General features: G+C 42.0%; 1 pseudogene across 1 annotated transcript; it reads right to left on the bottom strand.

The window, feature by feature from the left end:
• Positions 1–3127: 3127 nt before the first annotated feature.
• Positions 3128–20951, bottom strand: LOC311045501 (alanine aminotransferase 2-like; annotated as a pseudogene). Its single transcript, XR_014602872.1, has 11 exons — positions 20380–20951; positions 18632–18721; positions 15704–15812; positions 14783–14921; positions 13609–13852; positions 10927–11006; positions 10009–10145; positions 8959–9133; positions 8217–8372; positions 7167–7279; positions 3128–5770 (listed from the first exon to the last, which is right to left on the bottom strand). The product of XR_014602872.1 is annotated as an alanine aminotransferase 2-like (transcript).
• Between the last annotated feature and the right edge of the window lie 1383 nt (positions 20952–22334).

Below are 22334 nucleotides of genomic sequence, written 5' to 3'. Positions count from 1 at the left end.
TACACAGTCTGCAAGATAAATACTGACTAATTGACGGACAAATCGTCCTTGCTTTCATCTCCTCTTGCCTCAACTACTGTTTTTTTTATTGCATTTGCATTTAGTCTGTTCAGTATATGCTAATACTAGTTCTACTTTTTGCCAAATTTTCTACAAAATGTAGTCATTATCCGAATCAATTCCCACATTTCTGTATGTTGTCACTGTCACTGGCTCACCTGCAGTGGTGGAAAAAGTACTCCGATCTTTTACTTAAGTAAAAGTATCAATACTGCAATGTAGAAGTACTCCGTTACAAGTAAAAGTCCGGAATTAAAAATGTACTTGAGTAAAAGTACAAAAGTATTGGCATTAAAATGTACTTAAAGTACCAAAAGTAAAAGTACTAAAATGTTTGAAAATAGCAGATCTACAAGCTCACAACACGTCGCATCGCGATCATTTATATCTTCAAAGTAACTAGTAACTAAAGTTTTAAAATAATTGTAGTGGAGTAAAAGTACAATATGTGCCTCTGAGATGTAGTGGAGTAGAAATAAAAGTATTGGAAATTGGAAATACTCAAGTACAAATACGTCCACATTTTACTTAAGTACAGTACTTGAGTAAATGTACTTAGTTACTTTCCACCACTGCTCACCTGCCAGTGAGGAGCCCCCACCGAGAGGACATGGAGCCTCGTCCTACTCGCCGGGCCAACACTCCCCGCTGACAGGTGGCGCCCCAGCCCGTAGAAGTACGTGCAATGACAAATACAGTATAACCCTATCTGCCCGGCTTCCCTCCCCGAACATGGGCCAATTGTGTTCAAATAGACGCTGTGGTGGACAGGTACTACTTTACCATTGCGTCACCTGAGCGCAGGACAATACAAACCTCAAGGAAAGCTGCAGAAAACCTGGCAACCGGGATAGCTCAAACGTCAAAGAAAGCAGGACAAAATCTGGCAACCAGGACAACCCTAGCCTCAAGGAAAGCTGGAGAGAGACTGACAGTGGACTGTTCTCTGCGTATACAAGAGCTTGAACCTCTGTCTGACTGTGAGTATTTTTATTAGCTATGTGCCAAACAGCTGTGAGCATCATGGCCCTGGTCATATACAAACCTCTCTCACACTTGCTCTCCCCATCTCTCTCACTCACTCTCTGACACTATTATCAGTCACATTCATGCATACACATGCACACACCTCTCTCTCTCTCTCGCTCCAAATAGTGACGGGTGTGATGGGATAAAGAATATGTGCCAGCTATGCACCAAACAGCTGTGACTGTGTGAGTGATGATGTAAACCTTACTCTTTCTTTTAGGACCACTCCCATGCGTTGCCTGCATCTCCCACACGTCTACAGGCCAAACTCAGTGAAGCCCTCTCTATGGTGGAGAGTCTGGACCGAGAGATCAGGAACGCCAAGGACCAAGAACGGAGGGCAAAGAACACGGTGCATGGTCATCTGGAGGATCTGAGAGGGAAGAATCTCATCAACGACGAACTGAAGGGGAAGCTTGATTTCTACTGGGGTAAAATGAAAATACAACTTTGAGCATTATGTTTACATTTTTCCCGTCTTTATTAGACGTCCTACTTATTATTTCAAGGTCACTTAGTCTTTGCTAGCCGAATTTCAGATTTTCCGATGGACCTCCTGTTAAAACAGGGCCATAAGTACACAAAAGATGGAGGGGGTTTGCCCTTTACTCTCCACCTATATGGTCCAAAAGCAAACAACTATGCATGTAATGTCTCTCCATCTTAACCTCTCACATCCACATACACTGCAACGGTATTTTTCTTGTCATTTGATTGTAGTTTTCTTTTTAATAGTGGTTTTCCATTTTATAAAGGTGGATTCCAAGACTGGCCTCAACATGAAGTTGGACATGTTGAAAGGAAAACAAGGAGACTGTGTTAATTTATCCATTTTGAACTCTGAGTGATCGACCGGCTGCAGGTCCCAAACCGGGTCCATTTAGGGTGCCAGTTTTGTAAAAGTGTTGCACTGCTCAATAAATATAATTTTAAGGGCGTAACTTGTACATGTATACGGTATTATACTATACTACTTAATTTGGTCTAAGTGCAGATGTCCAGAACTGACTTAAATGATTTGGTGTCTTTTTTTTTTTTCCAGCTACAGTACAATACTACTCGTTTACTCCCATTTTTTATTACGTTAACCCTTGAAGGTTAGATGTATCTGTACTCACAGCTAGAAGGTCCTGGGTTCGATTCCCGCCGGGGACGCTGTGAGCACTGGGGGTGTCTTCTCCTCCGCGTCACCAGCGCCCATACCCTAGGTGGGGTTGGCGAAAGGGCCTTCTCTGTGTGGAGTTTGCATGTTCTCCCCGTGTCTCCTAGGGTAGTTAATACCCTCACAAAAACATGTAGTAATCCTGGTCACTATACTGCCTCCCCCTGGTCAGCCGGGGCGCCTGATGGAGGGGAAGGGAACTGGTTGGAATAACGTGTTCCTTCCACGCGCTACGTCCAACCAGGGAAACTCCCCCGTCAGGTGACAAGAAGGTCAGTTGGCTCTCATGCATTGAAGGAGGCATGAGCTCGGCCCTGGCCTCCCTAGGCTGGTGGGGGGAGTGTAGTGCCCAGGATCACTTAGCAAATTGGCACCGGGTGAAAAAAAAAGGGTTACAAAATCGCGGGATAAAAATTATAAAAAAAAAAAAAGATGTGTCTGTATTACTGTATATTACCTTGTATTGTGCCTGGGAGTTAGCGCAGATTAAAAGTCAAAGTAAATGATTAGCACTCCCAAGCTGTGGGATATTGCCTCATCTGCCTTTCGTTGCTCTGACAGCAGAAGCAACAGCCCCAGGCCCAACCCCAACCTACCAGCGTGGAGGACCATAGCTCCCGTAACACATAATGACCTGCGTTGCATATCATCTATCGTTTCCATTTGCAATCACTCTGTCTGCCTCAGCCGCTCCCAATGAACTACATCTTCATGTAGGTGCTCAGCTAAATGCCACAAGGGTTACATTAAATCATGTTTCACTAAGAAATGCTTTAATTACATTTTAATCCAGTGTTAAAAGACTGTAAAAGATCAAAAGAAAACTTTTTGGGGTTTTCCCCAAATCTGAAATCACTTCACAACTACATACATGTCTCGAGTTATTAGAACTTTACTGTACAAAAACAAGAGGGGAAAAAAGGTCAAATCTATCCAAAAGTTGTAACAGTCTTATTTCTGAAGAAAATAAATAAATAAAATGAAAACCAAAGAGCATCTCCCAGCCATTTTATGCACCAACTGTTTCTCCATGTATCCAAGCAGCACTCCTCTCCACTTACAATATACAAAATAAAATGTGTTTTAAGGAAATGTATGTGGATAAAAGGCCAATGTGTGTCATTAGCATTAAGTAATCCATCCATATGTTCCAGTTGTAGACCAATTACAGTACTTGTTCGCCAGGGTGCTCTGAACATGATAAAATGTTCTAGGTAAGAAGAAAATATTAAGTCTTACCTCAATCAATTACATAATTTAAGATTTTCTAAATAAAAGCATGCATTTGAGCGTTACCAAAAAGAAAACGGGTAAGGCATTCCATTAAAAAAACAAAAAGAGAACCAGTCACTTTGAAGAATATCATACGAGTACATCCAATAATTAATTCAATAATCAGTGTTATACCCCCCCAACCAAAAAAAAAATACAAAAAACAACAACAAATGTTTGCGTCTTAATGATGAGGGGAAATAAAATCAGTTTCATGAACAACACACCCTGTCGTAATAAGAGATCTGAAATGAGGATACAAAGCAGGACTGATTTATACTTATTTCCAATAACCTAAATCTTTGCTTTACGGCCGATCTACACCAGACTTTTCAAAGCGAGCGTATGCGTGGTGCGTACAGCGCGTTTGTTTAGATCCAAGTGATTATCAATTATAGCGGCTACACCAGGCGCGCGGATACGCGAGTCGCACATACGCAGACTTTTAAAATAGGACTGGATCTAAAAGTGCGCGTGTGCGTATATGCGCGTGTGTGCGTCGTGTGTGCGTGTGTGCAAAAAAAGTCTGGTGTGTGCCGGCAGTTATTGTAACTTGGAAATACAGCCCAAGCCAGACAAGAAACACAGATTCAAGGATTGTAAAATTAGGAGTTGTTACCCTGCACTTTGAATCAACGTCTCTCAAAACCGCAACATACTATTTAACGAGATCAAGTCTAATTTCTATACAGTTTGATATCACTGTACAAATATCTGATTAACTGGCTCCACATTCCAGTATTATTAAAGGGATAGTTCACCCAAAAAATGCTTTTTTTCTATCGATTAGTCACCCTATGGAGACTTGAATTAATGGATATTATTTAGTTTTTGTCGCATTCATAAGCCAACAATTTGATGACGAGTGGACCGGTAGGAGACATCAACTAGACACTTTGTGTCTCCTACCGGAACCGCTGCCTGTCATAAAATGATTGGCTTAAGAATGCGACAAAAACAAAAAATATCCATGAATTCAAGTCTCCATGGGGTCACTAATCGATAGAAAAAAAGTCATTTTGGGGGTGACCTATGCCTTTAATATAATCCCAGCCCTCCTTATACAGGGAGGATGCCCTCAGTAAACCACTGTCTGCATGTAAACAAGCAAAAAGTAAACTATATTTCAACAAGAAGTGTCCTGTGTCATACACCCAGAAAACAAAGATCTTCAATGTCATCAACTATATAGAAATAAACAACTAATTAATTCTTCTCAATCCATTCTCTTTGAAATGTGAACTGCCTAAAGGGCTTAGTTCACAAAGATGAGACCAATTAGAGAACTGGCTGATGGAAGGGAGGTATTTAACATACCCTGCTGTCATCCCTCTATCATCATTTAAGGGGGGGGGGGGGGCAATGCAGTAAAATTACTGTTACACATGTGGAAATACGACTACTAACTAATGAGAAAGCCCTCTCTTCACCAGGCAAACCCACTGACAACGTTAAACAGTCAATTAAGGCTAATTGATACTTCCTTGAACTACAGTGTCATATGACAACAAATAGTTTCACCTAAATAAAGAGTTGACATGTTTCAGGCAGACATATTTTCCTTTGAAAATATGTTTAGTCGAACACTATGGTTGTTCAACATGCTGTCGTCAACACAGGTCAATGACCATACCCGTTAAAATGGACAGAAGGCTATAGACGGCAGGTATTTTACATTGACCAGATAATTCCAAAAGGAGAGGACAGATAATTCCAAGATTGTACCTAGTGCTTGTAACCAGTAGAAGTAGATATCTGTATGTAAAGAAAAACAAAGCTGGCATACAGGTGCCCACTGAAAGGAACAAATTGACTGACCACACATGCTATATTTACAGTAAGAAGTCCATATGTGTAGTTGTGATCTTCTGAATGTACAGTAGCTTTAAGTCATATCCCTTGGGACTTAAATATTTCAGCCCACAACTAAATAATTTGTCCCTTTAATTGAATGTGATAGGAAGGCACCGTGTTGCTGTAAATCAAGTCAAAACCTCAAGCAGTCGTTTTCACTTTGGGAACACAAAACAAGCCTTATCAGCATTCATTGCTGCCGGTTCATACAAGTCTTAAAATAAAGCATTTTGTTTACAGACTCATTTCTGAAGTGGCTTTGTTCCACTTGGCTGTACAGCTCATCTCTGAGGTTCCTCCTGCTCCGAGTACTCCTCAAGGAAACCGGTGTGGAACCGTCGCACGTTCTCCAGCAGCACTTGGAGCTTCTCTATGCTCGGCAGAATGGTCATCCTGGAAGTAGGAAGAGACACACCAGTTGACATTTGGAATTCTATGGCTGAATCTCAAGTCATTACTACCTCTTCACATTATTTTCCAAGATAACAGAAGAACACTGTATAAGATTTTTATTTTCAGTCAAAAGGAATGTGAGATTGATTAATGAACTGCTATTTTTGGCTGAAAGCTGGACAAAAGGGAAATGAAATGACAAAGTAGCTCTATACACACACAATATTTTGACTGGCTAGTTGGTTCAGTTAAATAATAAATATATTTAAAAATGAATGATTCAACTATTATCACTTTGGGTCTCATAACAAAAAATCCATCCATGGCATCACTCACATGACATGCCAGAGACTAAACAAACTTTACACACATTGAAAAACTGGTTTTTAAAAAAAAGATGAATAAAATCCCTCTCCTACACAGTATAAGTGACAAAACGAGTACAAGATGGGGAGAGAATGAAGAATTTACGAGATCCCTGACAGCAAGTGACAAGACAGAAAATCACAGCGTGACATCTGGATGTGTTCACCAAAGATGAATGGTGACCGCTATCAATCTGGGACAATTTGAACTTGCTAGGGGATAAAAGGAAGTAGGCAGGCTCAAAGAACAGGATCCTCAGCTTTAAGCTTGTTGGAGCCAGATGGGTTTGAATCTCAGCTGCATCATCTTCCATTTAACCACATGAACCCAAGCGTCCCCATTCTGGGTTTAACGTGCCGATCTACATACTATACAGGGTGCTCACAATGCGTTACAACGTGACACGTTGTGAGCTTGTAGATATGGTATTTTCAGCCAACAGATTGGCAAACAGGGACACCGTAAGCCAGTGTGCTGAAATGATGGTTGCTACTGTCATTTACCCAATACACTGAATATACTGTACATTGATATTATATCATAGCCATTTAGCTGACACTTTACAGCTAATGCAGAAAGCTTAATTTCACAGGTATAATTCATTCCAATATTAACAAGAGCATGTTCATTGGGCACTTGATCATAAAATTGTGCTCTAACCCCATTCACGTCAATAGAGATTACTATTCTTTGAATGGATTGGTGGTCAGTCGCAAAGACCAAGGTCAGTCATCCAATCGACTTCACACTAGGCAGGTGCAATGATGAGGACCCAAGGAGTGTCCAATGTGAAGGTGTGTTGTTTGAAGTGTCCAGAACCGGCACACTTCAAACAACACACCAGAGTATCTTGCAAACCGCCCACCCGATAGACTTCACACTTAGTGGTGTATTGCTGGGGACCCAAGGAAGTGCTGTGTCAAGTGGATGAGCGGTTCGCCAGAACAGGCTCGGTCCGATTGGTCAGGTCTGGAGATGAGAATCACTGTACTAATGAGGGACGGCATTATCAAAGAGTGAGTAGTCTAACCTAAAGTGGTAGGTCCCCTCTCTCTGGCCAAAGCCACTCCCAGGAACTACGCATATACCAGTCTCCTCCAGCAGCCTCAGGCAGTACAACATGTCTGGAGCCACACCTAGGGACTAGAGATGTACAGAACAAAATAAAAGGAATTCATTATCACTTTTCAAAACAAGGCTTCCTAAGTGCTTCACCAAATAAAAACAACGGAGGTTTGTCGTGCTGTACTTCATGCCCTTCTTGTTCCCTCGACCACTTCTTAATAAAGGTGATATACATTTATATAACATTCAGCCACTAGATGGTGCACTCCACCTACCCTCTCCACATCACAACACCTCTGCTGCTCAAAGCACATGTGACACACCTCAAAGAAGCTCTATCACAATTATTATATTGCCTGATTGCAATTATTCTAGCTAATCGCATTTATTTTGCATAATCGTTTCCTAATCGTTTCCATTCATCTGTATTAAAACAGCTGGATGAAATTAAAAGACATGTAATATTTTCATTGTTATTTCCAGATGGTCATCCATGCTGTTAACCATTTTAAACCGGGCATCTCTGTTTTGGGCATTTAGGCCAACAAAAAAAGAGAACAAAAGTTGAAAATTGGCCTTACATTGTTTTTAAATGGCAGATCTATGTTGTGATGCGACATGAGCTATGTGGCTATTTTTGCTACTTCATTCATATCACCTTTAAACCTCACTATATCCCATACTTTTACTCTTTCCCTAATCTTAAACCTAAGCCGTAACCCTAAATCTATTAAAGGGACGCTATCACAATTCAACATATATTTGTTAATGCATGCCCACAAGATGCATCATGGGAATAATAGAATTATAGGCTGAAACCGACAGAAAGGGGAATTTTCTGTCAATATGGGTTGTATTGTGAATATTATTTTTTTCAACGGACTATGGCACAGTATCAACAATGAAATCAACAGTGTAATAAGTGTCTCTTTATGGCCCAACCTAAAAAGAGCCTGACAAAGACATTGGTACGAAAGCAACTGCCATTGTTCACTTGTACACGAGTGAAACGTACCTTTGCCTCCTGGACAGCTCGTGGAGGAATGAAGATCTGTGGGAATGCGTACATAGCTCCCTGCACAGGGTTGCATTTGATCCCAGGCACTGTGTTGAGGGTCTGCTCTGTCATCTTGGCCCTCTCAGCCAGGCTGCCCAGCACCACACTCTTCTCCTGGAGAACACAGTCAAATAACAGAGTGTTAATTCAAGTCTTAAATAATAGTATAATACTCAAGATATTGCTGTACAGATCGGACCTCACATTCAACAGCGTATAGCTCCAAGTATTGTTAATTTGACGGATTTGTTTTGACTCGATTTGCATGTAATCAGTTTAATCCTCGTTTTTCTTTTATTCTGCATGCATGATTGATGTATTATGAAGAATAATCATACTGGCAGCCCTTGAATCAGAGTAATCAAATGTTATTGATTAAATTCATTTGCGCTTAACTAAGTCAAAGGGGTCATGAAAATAAAAAACACTGTTTACCCATTTAGTTTTACCCCTTCTGTTTCTATACTTATACTAGAGTTATATATTTTTCTCCTTTATCTTTCTCTCCTAGTTTTGTCGTATTGTGAGTACTAGCTAGAGCAACTAACCCAGATAAATTGCTTGCACATGCAAACCTAGATGGTCAATCAAAAAGATTTTGAATGAAATGAAGAAACTGCAAGGAGTTGGCTTCACCAGAATTCAGAGCATCTCTCTCTCTCTCTCTCTCTCTCTCTCTCTCAAACACACACACATAGACCTTAATGAACTGTGCGTAGGAGGGCTCATGGGGTTTCGGGGGGTTGACGACGACATCCATTGCAGCCTGTCCAGTGACGGGGGGGCACAGACGCACCGACAGCAACTTTACCAACTGAGCCTTCACCTCGCTGTCCAGGTTCAACACCTCCATGTAGCCTCCACGGAATCCACACCTGGAAAATGGAGGGTTGAGATGGACACACTGAATTAAGAGCCACTAGACAAACATTTTCTGCTGCCTGAGTTGCTCAATAGTCCCATGTCCACCTGGTTTCTGTTGTGATCGTCATATGACTCACAGTGTATTCATTGATTCATTTAAACGTAAACCTATGAATATTTATGTTTAGCTTTCTTTCTAGATTGTAATCATGTCTTCCAAGCTACCCGTTAACCCAGTCGGTCCACCCAGGTTTGTATTCCTGAGGTGCACCAGACAGGGAGATTGAGCCGGCAAAACTGTACCAATGTACCATTCTCAATCAACGCTGATAGTCAGCTAATAGTACAGAGCAACAAAAGAAGAACATCTCTTTTCATGACTTAAATCTAGATTTAAATTCGATTTGTGCTTTTTCCATTAGTCACGTGCTCGTTAAGCACCAAAAAGGATGCGCTGTACCACTTACTGTAGGCAATCTATCAGAGCAAATTCTTTACCGTTTTGTTCCTGTCACATTCCTGTCACAGCAAAACTAAATTGTAATGGTCGATATTTTGTTTTATTTACTCTTTGCAAATGTTAATGTATCATTATAACTTGACCAACAATAATACTTTCGACAGCTACTTCTCTCTAAATATAGAGGTCTGTTTAGCCATGCACTGCACTGTCTTGACACAGCATTTTTAATTTGGACAAATTCAAAATATCGACAGCCTGTCTCATTTTATAAACAAACATTAAAAATATATATATGTCATGCCGCAGGAAAAGTTACAAATGTTTGTCACAAATGTTTGTGCGTGTGTGTGTGTGTGTGTGTGTGTGTGTGTGTGTGTGTGTGTGTGTGTGTGTGTGTGTGTGTGTGTGTGTGTGTGTACTCACTCTCCTGTGTAGCCTTTGGAGGTAGAGTGGAACGAGGCCAGCTCGACAGAGTTGAAGTACTCAGGGCCCATCTCATACAGAACCTTCTTGAAGGAGTGGAACTGGCAGTCTGGAGAATACACATTGTCCTGGTACACCTGAACACACACACACACACACACACACCAGACCAGTTTAGATAAAAGTAACTGCGACAGTCAACATAAAGCAAATGTCAGCTAAAACTGTAATTGCGCTACATTTGCATTTATGCTTTACCTATTTCATTTCAGCTAAATGCTACCCCAGAACAAGCTTTTCTTCCTGCTGTAGATCACCTACACTACAATCAATGTATTAAGAAGTGCAAAGACCAATTAAAAGTGCTGAACATTTTCCTGTGATCACAGGTGAGAATTCTGTCCATTGGCATTGGATTTAACACGACAATGACCAAGATATCACCAAAAACAAAAAGAGATTCTGTACAGGCCCAACTCTGTGTGTGTGGCGATGAGGGTTGCAACATCGTGGGAATATACCAAGGTGGAAACTTTCCATAGGGATTAGCAGGTACTTAGGTTAAATGCATCCTGGAAAGAATGTGGATAAATAGGGGTGTCTGGGTGATCAGAAAGATGAGGCCCCAAGAAATAATTTCAGCTCAAGACTCAAAATGAAGTAGTATAAAGTAAATAGTTCCTGCTCTTAAAAAAATATAAATCTATCTATCTATCTATATGATTACGTTTAAAGGCAGAATCTCCCTGAATGAGATCAGTCGTAGTCATGCATGTACTGATGAATCATGCATAAATTTATTCCTGACAGAGTCTAACTTGATAGCTCTCATTGACACAGATTTTTTGAAGGTGGACTCGTCTTTCTCGTTAATAAGCAAAGTGTTCGAAACCGACTTTTTGCTGGCAGTGACATTACCTCATCAGACATGACAAAGAGGTTCTCCTCGTAGGCAAAGTGGATGACCTCCTCCATGCATTTCTTACTCTGCACCTGACCTAGAGGATGGAAAGTTGAGAGTGAAAGAAGAGAGTTTGGGAATGAGACACAAAGACAGATGACAGGTTATTAAGGATGCAACACTATTTCCTTGTGAACCTAATACTTTGCAAATAAGTGTTTCTGAATCCAGATTCTAAATGATGTGTTAACACTCTTATACATCTACAAATATTAGAATTTATGATGTCTAAAATACCCATTTGCTAAGTGACCGCATTCACCAGCAATCAGAATGTGCTACAGTTGCATGACTACACGCCAAGTAGGGTTAGGGTTATCTTCCATGCGACGTGTGCAAGACGTGTGCAAGCAGGACATTTGAGACCTTGAAGAGCAGTCATTCGAGAGGTGGCTAGAGATCGCAGCAGGTAGGACAGACGTACTTTCTTTGAACACCCAACAGGCCTTAAACCACTTTGGTCTACACTAGTCCTCCTTCCTTTTCTCCCTTACACTATCTTCACCAAAAAGCTCACTACAAATTCACAAACGCATCGCAATGCAACATATTGTGAGTTTGTAGATAGGCTATTTTCACCAAATCTTTGGGCCAGAATATGGACAGTGGGCCCTGCAGCAATAACATCTGGCCCACCTGATTATTTTTGATTATCTTTTTTTATTTACAATATCAGACAGACAGTACCACATATAGGCTACATTATACTGTATCGATAAATTGTCCAAATAGAGAATCTATCCCCACCTTAAGAATGCTTATTATACTTATATCCATGTTGATATTGAATACCAGGCACAGACAATCAAGCAGCAGAGTGCAATGTGGTGCCGTCCCGCTGCTGTGCGCATACTGTAACCTGCTGCCAGTGCTTCAGTCTTTAGCTTTCGTGCCTCTGTATTAGCTAGAAAATCAAGTTGAAGCCAGTGCCATGCTTTGTTTCGTGCTGCACTTTTCATTGAAATGTAAATCAAGTCCTACAGAGGTTACGTGGTGAAAACGTACTGAAATTGATTTAGGTGAATAATATCCAACTATTTGGAGATCTGTGATCAAGTCATTTTTTATCCAAATTATTTTGGTGTCATTTTTACACTCCCCTCAATGATGAGTATGTGTGCCAAATAACGGTCTCAATCACGGTATGCCACATTCACACTTTGACACTCCCTATGACAGAGACAGCTGTTTTATCATGCAACATCATAAAACATTCCATCACTCATCACCATCAATGGACTGGTTACATAATCACTGCTGATGGAATAAACATACATACGCCAAGATCTCAGTGTAACCGCATACTGAGTTCCAATCAGAAATAACAGGATCAGATGTCATGTATATATATACTGTATATAGCACAAGCAAGGTCAAATTGATGCATTGCTGATGGTGAACAATGCTATGCTCCTAGTGGAGCAGAGGAGTAAGTCACATGCATTCAAAGGATTTAATTGATTCCAGTTCCATTATCGATTCTGCTTATTGATCCAGTTAGGTGTTCCTATTCAAGGAAGATTTGCCTGCTAAGACTACCTGCATTAGATTTGAACATTTTTACCTGCTGAAGGGAATACAGCACTCACCCATAAGCTAGTGAAAACACACCAGTCCTGTGATTTAATGGCATGCCTTGCTGACATACTGTATATTTAAGCATAATTGGTGGTAACTTGTTGTCCAGTTTGGTAAAAAAAAACACTTCTTCCACGGCTTAAGGCTCAAGTACCACATGAAAACAAACTTGTGGAATGTGTGCTTCTCAGAGAGCTGTAACATGTACACAGGCGTCAATAGGAGGAATTCCTGAGCTAAACCTTTTCCAGGAATGTGGACAATTTGGTACCAGGTCTAATCACATTCCTAGTCACATGCTACAGGAACAATACATTATTATTAAAACTTGTTGTTTATATTTTAGCCATCTAAGCCTAAAGTACGCCTGGTTTATACTCGCTTAGGCGTTGCTTGCCGACAAGAGCAGATCTACAAGCTCACAAAGCATCACATCTGAGCAGATTTGCTCGCTGGCAAGCAATGTCATCATACGATGTAGTATATAAATTAAGAAGCAGTTCATGCCGGGTTGAAATGTTACTTGTCTTGATACGACGCAGTCATGTGCCAGAAATAGCAAGCACGCGACACCTTGTGAGCTTGTAGGTCATCTATTTTCGGCACGTGACTCCGCCGTATGACAAAGTATAAATCGTGCTTAACCCATTAAGACCTGGAACGCATCTGTGTCACTTTTTGATTTGAGCTAAAAAGCACTATTTTACGCTTTGGCTATTAAAAAATGTCAGATCTACAAGCTCATAGCACGGCGAGTGCCGTGCTATGAGCTTGTAGATCTGCCATTTTAGAAAAATCGATCGATTAATATATTTATATTCTTTTAAAGCGAACATTTTTGACTCAAATATTTGCTTCTGGGGGTCCCTAGAACAAATTATTTTGAGATGGGGGTCGGCGGCCAAATACATATCATATTGGGGGTCCTTGACATAAAAAGGTTTGAGAACCACTGACATAGAAACATAAGTTTTTCAGAAAACTGTTAGAGAAAGACAGTAGTAAGAATCGGCCTCAGGTCTTAATGGGTTAAGACAGACAGACAGTGACATTGAGCCCACCGGTAGGGTTTCCGGGGTTGATGATACAGAGGACACGGGGCTGGCAGTGCTCCTTGGAGGCCTGGTACGCTCTGTGGAGCTCTGCTACGTCCAACGCCCAGCAGTTGGACTCGTCCAGGTAGTAGTTGACCTGCACCGCCTCCATTTCTGCTATAGCTGCAGAGTACAGCGGGTACTGAGGGATGGGGATCAGCACACCGGTCCTGCAACGACCCTGACCCGACACCAACAGCCTCAGAATGCTCTGCAACGCCATAAAATGGCGGAGGAGGGAAAGGGAGAGAGAATAGAGATGGAAAGAAGAGATGGACGGACAGAAGTAAAACAATTGATGGAGAGATACACCCAGAGAGAGGAGTAGGGAGATAGATGATATAAAGAAAGGTGACAGGGAGAAGAGGATAGAGGGAGGAGGAAGAAGCAGGAGAGAAATGGATGCGACACAAGGTGGTGTTAAAAGTTGTGATACAAAAAAAAACGGATAAAAAAAAAACACTGCAGTGGTTGCAGCATACAGTATATAGTAACAGGTACATGAGGTTATAAATAGCAGCAGATGTATACATATTGGTGCAGCAATAGAACAGTATGTATAGAACGTAGACCTTTGTGCAAATAGGCGCATAAACCCAGGCAGCTGGTTCGCATATGCATTGAGAACCCGCGTTCTCAATGCATATGCGAACCTGGGATCCTGTCAGGGCCCACAGACTTATTGATGATCACACGTTTGAGGGCTCTGCGCACGTCAGCCTCCACGATGTTTAGTGGGCTGGCATCCTCAGGTGGTGCAGACCCTTGACTGGTTGGTGTAGGTGGAGTTGGTCTCTCACCGGTTGAAAAGGGTATTCAGCTCATCGGAGAGAGGCAGACGTGTTCTCTGCGCATCTGGTTCTCTCTCTACAGTTCATTATTGTCTGTAACACCTGCCACATGCTCCTGGAACTGGTCTTCCAATCTGACCTTGTTTTCCTACTATCTTGTGGGTAAAGTTGACATTTTGGTCTGAGGGTGGTACTAACTAGACTAAAGGTCATGGGGGTCACTCAAATAGAGGTTTCATCCTCCGGGGGAATATGAATGTGCTGAGCGTCATGGCAATCCGCTGTCTCTCTGACCGCCCTGTAAATCTGTGTGTGAATGAATGGGTGCTATAGAAATGCGGAGCATTTACCACGATGCCGTCACTGGCTCCTGTTGTGAGGTAGATGTTGTCCCAGTCCGCTGGAACGCCCTGGTCCCTCTGCTCAATGTAGGCAGCGATGTCATGTCACGACGAATACACTCCACCCCCTGACTGGCACTGTATGAACCTAAGGGGGACACAAACAAATAATGTACAATGTTTCATTATTACCAATAGTAACTTACTCTGATTAAAATCCAGAATTGAGGTGTTTACATTACCATACTGCCTTACAGCTGCAATTCATAACATTAATATTCTACCCGGAAATCTCTACTGCTGAGATACTGTAGGAACAGCTCATTTGAGCAGAGGACACATTGTGTTTGCACTTTAATGCAAAACCTCCAGTCAATCACTAGTGGTCCTACCCAACCAATGGGATATACATTTCTCAATAGAAGAACAGGTACGCAAACTACAACCACCGCACTAATTAACATACTACACATTCCATGTGTATGGAAATGCACAGGCCATCTTTTTTTACACGACTGGATACAAACATGTGACTAGAAATGCTGCGTTTTTCAGCTATTTTAACCCTGACATCCTGTTATTTGTCCAAAAGGTCACACTGGGCTTCAGAGAGGCTGCATTGTATCCCACACTGTCAGCATTCTGTTCTACCCACCCAAACCTACACATGACCCAGTTGGCTGCGTTCCGGCCAGATGCTCTCAAACACACACACAGTGTGTGTATGTAGATGTACAGGAATGTTTCTTTATTTCAGGCCAGCACAATGTTACAGTGAACCAACTAAAGAAACTGCACACAAAAACGCAAAGGAGCTGTGTCTACGCACGTCAAGTTCTCGTCTCTCACTCAAACACACACACACACGCACGCGCACGCACGCGCGTACAAACAAACACATTCTATCCTTGAACACCCTCAAACACACACCGAGGCTCTGTCCTCCGCAACCCTGCAGGATACGTCGAGCACGCTCCTTGGCGTCTTCAGGGAAAGCTGGGCTGTGCAGCAGCTCTGGGTAGGAGCAGAGAGCCACCACCTAGATGGACAAACAAACAGGAGATCATTTTCAATAAACGTACAGCCCAACAGCAGAGAAAATTATAATGTGGCCTTCCTTCTTGTATAAGCCAAACAAAAGCAGGCCAAAATATTATTCTAAAAGGCCAATACAAACTACCCTTATAGAGCCGAAATAAGTGCGTTCCGGCTTGGTTCAGACTACAATATGACGTTATTCAGAGGTTTGGGTGGGCGGTACCCGTCCTAATTTCGGCTGTTTGGTTGTGCCGATATGTTGTGACATTCTGAGCTCAGTTTGGCATCCACATACTGCTTCCTCATTCATTCAGCCCAGCTTCAAGTTCATTCTGTCGGCACTGTGAAGCCAGGGAAAACTGCGGTAGTTTGGAAGAGACACAAGCCAACTTCCAGGAGGAACAAACACCTCTGAAATCTCTGTCTAGTGACAATTCATAAACACAACCTAATGTGTCGATGTGTGTTTCCTTGAGCAAGACTCTTCACCCCTAATTGCTCCCCGGGCGCCAATGGAGGGAGAAGGCTGCCCACTGCTCCTAGTTGTTATAGGATGGGTTAAAAGCAGAGGACGAATTTCACGCTATGTGCATATATATACATATATACACATAATGTGACAAAAATAACACCCCAAAGGAGTGGGGACTATTCTATTCTATTCTCTACTGAAAAAGGTGTCCTATCGCTAGAAAGGGAAAACCTCCATATACCTCCGTCACAAATTCCACACAGCGGTCGCAATATCCAGGTATTAATTTACCCATCTGTTCCACTTCCAGCAATGCTGCTGCCTATACACCGCTTGGACGAAAGTTTATAAATAAGCTCCAAATAACAAGCCTTCTCTTCTCTACTACTACTACGCTTTCCTCTGTCTGGGGACAGAGGAAAATACCACTATTTGTCAATCTGTGTATATAAAACATATGTAACCAATCAAATCTCTTAATTACAACATTGTTCAGTTGGAGCGGTTTGTTTATGCTTATTTATTGAAATGATAAACACCACTTTTCTCTTTTTGCGCTCTGGTCTCCCAAGGGTGTCCTGTTCCCAAAGAGGCTGTATATGTAATATTAATCAATTTGAACACATTCATTGTGACATATTCATCGACTAAAATGAATAGTTTGTTTAGAAAAAAGCTGCGAGAGTCCAGCAAAGCGTTTCTTTCTCCATTTCTCCCCCTCGCCTGTCTGTCCCCTGCCAGCGCGCACAGCCCGCCCCCTCTCATTATTCACGTCACTATTTCCAACACAAATGCCTGCTGCTGGGACACATCTGATCTGACACATCTGAATCATCTGAGTTCTTGGGCTAGAGAAAACCTTCAAATGAATAGACACATGACACAGACTTATAGAGGACAAAAGCATAAACACTGCCGTTTTCAATAAGGCTTGTTAATTAACCCACTTGTCGCATTGAAGCATCTGTGTTGAAAATATATCCACTGCGCAATAGGCCTACTCTAATGTAAAATCACAAAGGAGTTCCACTGTTCCACTTCCAACAGTCCTGCTGGCTGCAGTGCAGCAGCCTACACTGTGAGAGAAACAAGCAAACTGGTCTATGAAAACAAGCCCAAAATAAGCGACCAGGGCAGGTCAGTCAAACTTTATTGTCTAATGTTTTTAGAGCAGTGGTTCTCAAACATTTTCCTTGTCAAGGACCCCCAATATTTACAAACGACTTTACATAAAAACACGGCCAACTTCTGTTACAATAAGCAGATTTGCCATCAACACTGTCACTGGTCTACACTCTCCACCATAGGGTCTCCACTCGCCACCAACGGCGCGAGCCGTAAGCGCGAGCCACATCAGTATGAAATGACTTTATTGAGCCGAAATAGATCCGCCCCGAACCGATTTTATTTCGGTACTCCAAGTCTAGTATGCATCGGCCTTAACTGACTGCTTAATGTTATGCTATGAATTTCTGCCATATAAATTTTGCACCATGTGCTGTCCACAAAATGTTTTAATGTGTGCTGTGTTATGAATAAAGATTGACGTTAATTTGTGCGAGCACATAGCCTGAGAACTTCGGTGCACTGTACTTTGTTTTTTCTGAGCTTATATCATGCTTTAGGCCATGTTAAAAATAATTATGTCACAAAGTGCGATAGTACATCACAACAGGTGTGACAGGAAAAGTGTGGGGGACAAGCTCATGAACAAGTTCAACGCCCCCTCTACTGTAAAGCTCCATGGCAGCCAATGTAGACCAAAAAAGGAAAGGAACCACAGCACAAACTACTTCTTGTACAGTAGCACAACTCAAAACAAGCTGCAAGGTACTGGATAAATGAACCCTCATTTATACTGCAGCCTACCAGAGGTTGGTAAGGTACTAACCTCTGGACTATATCGTCTGTTCTGTCCAACCTGACAGTGTCAAGTTCTTTATTATTTTGTAGGGTAATGTTTTAGAGTTTAGTGGGAATACATTTAAATAAATGTCATCCTGTGCATGCTGTTCCAAGTTGTTGTTGTTGTTTGACCTGACATTCATGCCTCTCATTTTTAAATAATCAGTGAGTCAAGCTGTTGCAGAGAGATGTACTATAACATTTATCGTAACACAGCCTAAAAAGATCTCTATACACTATATATTAGCCATATTGCCCACCAATCCCTGTCCATGAAGTTGTAATTAATGGGGGGAAAGAAGATAGACTAAACAGGAGTCAGGTTTGATCATTTCATTAATGCTTACGCGGGGACAGAATATACTTACACCTTTTGCTGAGCCTCAAGCTTCTCACCATAGACATGTCTGATGTTTTAAATAATGAATTCCGTCTATCCTCACCTGACGGAGGAAGGTGATTGGCTGCTGGCCCATGGCATGAGCATCTCCGATGTTGGCCTTGATGACTTCAGAGAAGGGATGTTTCACACCCTGAAGAGACAAACAATTATTTACATTCAGATTTTAGCTGACAGTCCTACTCAGAATGGCTTAGCCTTAAACAACCATACCGGGTGTTTGTATCTGAGCATGTTTGCCCAGGGACATAATAGACAGATCATTTTACGGTGGTTTTATCACCTGAACATTTAAATAAAAAAGAAAATATGGAAATCTGGTCATTATTCAAAATGTATAAATGGTTTGAACAATGAATCTAAGTATTTTTTTTGTCAATGGGCTCAATATGCAAAAACACCAATATGGTCCAATATGGTATTCAGACATTTTAGATTTTCAACTTCATTTTCTATCTGACTTGCGAAGCATACAAAGAATCAGTGAAAGTGGTGGGGTGGCCAGAGAGCGACTAGCCAAGACATTTAGTGACACACTCCTCCTCCTGCCTAGCCTTGACCTTGATACAAGACTGTCATATAAATCATTATGATCGATGACCGTCTTGTGATCCAAGGCTAACTCCCGCCATGTCTCCTGCTATAACTTCATGGTCATGCACTACGCGATCTCCTGTAAAAGAACCAAGCAACTGGTTCCAACGATGTGTGAGATTATTAAGACATAACTAAGCCAGACGGTGGGGTCAGGGTCAGTGTGTCAAGTTAAGGACGGACTGCTGCTGACTGACACCAGTTCAGGTTAGGATCATAGACGGTTAGGATGCAACAGAGGATGATGCAACACCTGACACCTCCACACAGCATCCAGCTCAACGTGTCACTACTTAACCACTTGAAGCCCAACGCCTCCTAGGCTATTCTGGGGGAACATTTGCCAGAAATAACCGATCTGCAAGCTCACAATGAGATTGTAGATAATTAGCCTTGGATCAAGACTATCATATAATGTATTTGATCGATTTTGATATTTGCATATGATAGTCTTGGGCTTTACCGCCCAGGGTCCACTGGACTTTCACCAGTACAATCCGTATTTCTCCGAACATGTACAAATGCAAAATATAAGGTGCTTACCCGGTAGCCTCGGGTGTTAACTCACCATTCGGAATCTTTGTGCACTGTATTAGTCCGTATTTTTCAATAGATATGTGTTTTAATCCCATCTGTGCCTGAACGCCATTTCCCCCCGGTTCTACTTCCTGTTTACATTGAGTGTAATACCGGCTTTCACCTGATGCGCCCCGCCACTACCGCCCATTGAAGGAATACACGAAACTTCCGACAGAATCAGACACAGGCGGGATTAAAACACGTATCTATTGAAAATGACGGGCTAATACAGTGCACACGGGTTCCTAATGTCGAGTTAATATCCTTGGCTACAGGGTGAGCACTTCCTATATGATTTTTTTTTTACATGTACGGAGAAGTACGGGTTTTCCGCGCGGATGTCCAGTGACTTATAGGGGGTGTGAAGCCCAAGACTATCATAGATACGAAAGTAAAAGTCAGACTCGATCAAATACATCTATGATAGATGATCCAAGATAATATGCTAGTATTTCTGGTGAAGCGATTCGATGTAGAAGACGGAAGCAACTGCAGACCAAGTACAGTTGCAAAGATCCGTTCCACTAAGAATAGAGGGGTGTAAGTGGTTAATCAAAAAACCACCACAGCAAGGACACGCGCGTCAATTCATAGGTTTGTTTTGAATCGACTGTTCACCTGCTGCATGTCCCTCTCGATGTCCCCAGCCTTGATGACTATGGGGCCCCGCACGGCGTACTCCACCGCCTTCACCTGCGGGTTCATGTTGTCCATGGTGAGAGTCTTCTCTCGCGTCTTGCCACGCTCTCTCGTCGCGGCGGTGGCCTCAGCCGTGCTGAACCGCTTCAACCCGTAGCGATGCTCATGCTCCGCCGGCCCTTGCGTTTTGAAACGCACGGACTGGACCACCAGACCCGCGTCCAGCGACCTGGACCGTCGAGGAGGAGGCTGGGCACCGCGGACACCTGCGGCCAGAGAGCGGCATGCCAGGTGCTGGAGACGATGCATGGTTCCTCCTCCGGGGCTTGTGATGTGTGGGAGAGAGAGGTAACGAGTCCGACGAAGGAAAAAACGACGGGTGGAACGACACTCACGGCCGTTTGAGTCTAAAAATGTCCTTGATTTCCCGAGCTGATTTAGTTAAATACCCTGTAACCTGTACAGATTGTTTCCTCTATTTGTCGTCTGGCAATACAAAATCCACACACTCATTGTAGGTTGGCAGCTGAACAGTGAACACCTCGCTTTTATTAAACCACCGCCTCCTCCTACACGGTTATCTGTCGCTAAGAATACTGGGTAATGTGGTTTTTGGTACTCTAATGTCCGACAGATCGTAAGTCAAAAATGACAGTTCACAAACTACAACACCCAGCTATATATTGACATGCCTGGAGGCCGGTGTTGGAAAAAGAAAAGCTAAAGAATCTAGGGATGTAATTCAGAGATGCAAAGTTTCCAACAAGAATAGAGAATAGATAGATTAGACTATGAATGCTGTACCCACGAATGATTGAATGCTGTATAATTAGCCCAAAATGGAGTTCATTTCCTGCCCAAACACACGTGTGATTTGCAAATACAAAACACCATTAACAAATGAATGCATTTTGTTTTGGAAATAAAAATAGACCTAAACAAATACAGCATCTCTTACAATTACACACACACACACACACACACACACCCACCCACCCACGCGCGCATGTGTATACGTGTAACCATAACAAGTACCAGATAGTACCTACAGGTGGCTGCAGTTCGAAACTGGCCCTTGTACATATTTTTTAGTTTTTCTTATTTTTAAACTGTTTTATGATGTTCTGCATAATAGTGTATCTGTCTGTCATTTAATGTCTCTATGAATTGAGTACAAGGGACCCCTAATGGAAACAACAAGGGGTTCCTGGGTTTTAAATTCTATTAGCTGATCTTGTATTGAACTGTACTGTCATGTGCTTTTTTTCCTGCAAACTTCTAATAAAGTATTCAATCAATCAGTCAATCAATCAAACAAACAAACATTGCACAGCAGAATCCACTGTATCAATTCACTAGTCACTCCCACCAGGGACTGAGCTTGCTTTTCCTTGAGTGCAAGCTAGTAATCATTCTATACCCAATTAGCAGAGGGATATACAGTATTAAAACATCTTGATTATTATGCAGCAGAAATGTAGTGATTATACAGCAATCTATAGGCCTATTGTTGAGCGCAATAAAGAGGATATAGCCTACCAAGATGTGAGAGACTCACTCCTCACAGTTGAAGTACATTTTAAAAATAAATAGAAAAGTGTGCTCCTCGGAGCACAGGTCTCTGCTCCTTAGACCAGGGGTATTCAACTAGATTAGGCAGGGGGCCACAACTGTAAAATAATTTGGAGTCAGGGGCCACACAGCGCAAATGCACGCGCGCGTGCGCACATGTGATGGACATTTTCATTAATATTTCATTTTTGCCACAGACAGGCACAATAATAATTTTACCAAAAACACATTGACCTAGCCCTAAATGTATACTAATGGACTCCTAATGTGTCATAGGGTCACACATGAACCACTTAACCACCAAAACAAAAATCCTAATTATTTTGGATAATAATAATTGAGTCTAATCAATAAAGACTTAC

This window comes from Gymnoscopelus microlampas (genome assembly GCF_963454915.1).
Source record: "Gymnoscopelus microlampas genome assembly, chromosome: 1".
NCBI classification, from domain to species: domain Eukaryota; kingdom Metazoa; phylum Chordata; class Actinopteri; order Myctophiformes; family Myctophidae; genus Gymnoscopelus; species Gymnoscopelus microlampas.
The sequence above is the reverse complement of the archived record's forward strand: the minus strand, read 5'-3'. Positions and strand labels throughout refer to the sequence as shown.